Here is a 2471-nt window from a genome sequence, read left to right as displayed (position 1 = left end):
GCTCAGGTACAGTACTCAAGCCCTGAGTTGAAGCCCCATGACAATACACACACACGCGCGCGCGCGCGCACACACTTTAGCCACACATTGATGACTTATACCTGTAATCCTAGCCTACTCAGGAAATTCAATGAGACTCTTATCTTCAATAAACTACTCAAAAAAGCTGGAAGAGGCACTGTGGCCCAAGTGGTAGAGTGCTTGCCTTGAGCAAAAGATGCTCAGGGACAGCTCCCAGGCACTGAATTCAAGCTCCAGAACCAGCAAAAAAGGAACAAAAAAGATTGTACTAATAGAAGACTGGCTAGGAATGTGGCTTAGTGGTAGAGTGCTTGCCCAGCATGCATGAGGCCCTGGGTTTGATTCCATAATACTACATAATCAAAAAGCTAGAAGGGGCACCGTGGCTCAAGTGGTAGAGCGCAGCCTTGAGCCCAGGCCCTGGTTTCAAGCCTTAGGATCAGCTAAACGAAAAGACTTGCAGTAATGGTAACCCCATTGGTCTATGTTTGGACAAGAATTCCCCCAGATGTCTTGTGTAGTCCAGTATAGGGAGGGAGAGGGAGGCTCAAAGCTGTGGAATGTAGTCCCCTGGATGCTAGGGATATTGGAGAAGCATACATGAAGGGAGAAAGGGAACCCAGCTATTGGGGTCAGGATTGGAATGGCCACAACCAGAGCCAAAGGTTACCTAGTTTTGGCTCAACATTAACAAAGAAAAAGAAGTAATTAGCAGATCCTTACCTTAGATTTACTAAAAGAGAAGATTCCTCTGAAAGCGATAGACCTATTCTAATGGCTACAATTTCTTCTTTTTTGTTTTTTTTTTGGACTTGGGGCTGGCACTCTGGGCCTGGGCGCTGTCCCTGAGCTCTTCAGCTCAAGGTAAGCGCTCTACTACTTGAGCCACAGCACCACTTCCAGTTTTTCTTGTGGTTTATTGGAGATAAGAGTCTCATGAACTTTCCTGCCCAGGCTGGCTTTGAACTGTGATCCTCAGGTCTCAGCCTCCTGAGTAGCTAGGATTATAGGCCTGAGCCAACAGCCCTATGCTAGCATTTTGTATTTTTGACAAGCTTTTGTTTTTATTCATGAACAGTCAGTAATGTAGGCCCTACAAAGTCTCCTTCAGGAGTTAGGGTCTGATCTGCTGTGTTTTTTCTCATTGAAAATCAGCTGGGAATGTGGCTCGGGGGTAGAGTGCTTGCCTTGCATGCATGAGCCCTGGGTTCGATTCCTCAGCACCACATAAGCAGAAAAGGCCGGAAGTGGGGCCGAGGCTCAAGTGGTAGAGTGCTGGTCTACAGCTGAAGAGCTGGGGGACAGCGCCCAGGCCCAGAGTTCAGGCCCCACAACCGACAAAAAAAAAAAGAAAAAGAAAGTCAGTACCTTGGGCTGGGAAGGTGGCTCAGTGGTAGAGCGCTTGCCTTGTATGCATGAGGTCCTGGGTTCAATTCCTCAGCACCACATAAGTGGAAGTGGTACTATGGCTCAAGTGGTAGAGCGCTAGCCTTGAGCTGAAGAGCTAAGGGACAGTGCCCAGGCCCAGAGTTCAGGCCCCCGACGGGCAAAAAAAAAGAAAGAAAGAAAGAAAATCAGTACCTCAACTGCACATAGTGGCTCATACCTATAATCCCAGCTATTCAAAAAGTAGAGATTGGAAGGTTTGTAGCTTGAGGCCAGCCCAGGCAAAAAGTTAGCAAAACCCCATTTTAGCCAATAGCGTGGTGATACAGGCCTACCATCCTAGCTACGTAGGAATCCTAAATAGAACAGTGCCCTGTTCACAGTAAACACTTCCGGTGTTCTGTCTCTCTCTCCCTTTCTCCCTCTCCCCCTCTCCCTCCTCTCTCTCTCTCCCTCCTCCCCTCCCTCCCCCTTCCTCTCCCTGTCTTTCTCCCACTCTCCCCCTCCCCTTCTCTCCCTGCTTTTTCACTCAAGGCTAGCATGCTACTACTTGAGCCACAGCTCTCCTACCAGCTTTTTGGTGGTTAATTGGAGATAGGAGTCTAATGAGTCAGGCACTGGTGGCTCACACCTGTAATCCTAGCTACTCAGGAGGCTGAGATCTGAGGATCATGGGCATCATCTTGCCAGCCAGGGCAAGAAAGGCCAATTAACCACCAAAAGCTGAAAGTGGAGCTTCTAGTGACTCAAAGTGGTAGTGCACTAGCCATGAGCACTGATGCTAAGGGACAGCACCTAGGTCCTAAGTTTACGCCCTAGGACCTAGGTGTGCGCTCATGCGCGCACGCGATTACACACACACACACACAGAGTATCATAAACTTTCCTGCCTATGCTGGATTCGAACTGAAATCCTCAGATCTTGATCTCCTGCATACCTAAGACTACAGCGTAAGCCACTAATGTCTGGCTTTGTGTTTTTCTTTTTTTTTGGTCGGTCGTGGGGCTTGAACTCTGGGCCTGGGCACTGTCCCTCAGCTCTTCAGCTCAAGGCGAGCGCTCTA

This window comes from Dipodomys ordii, unplaced genomic scaffold (genome assembly GCF_000151885.1).
Source record: "Dipodomys ordii isolate 6190 unplaced genomic scaffold, Dord_2.0 Scaffold6, whole genome shotgun sequence".
NCBI classification, from domain to species: domain Eukaryota; kingdom Metazoa; phylum Chordata; class Mammalia; order Rodentia; family Heteromyidae; genus Dipodomys; species Dipodomys ordii.
This window is presented reverse-complemented; position numbering follows the sequence as displayed.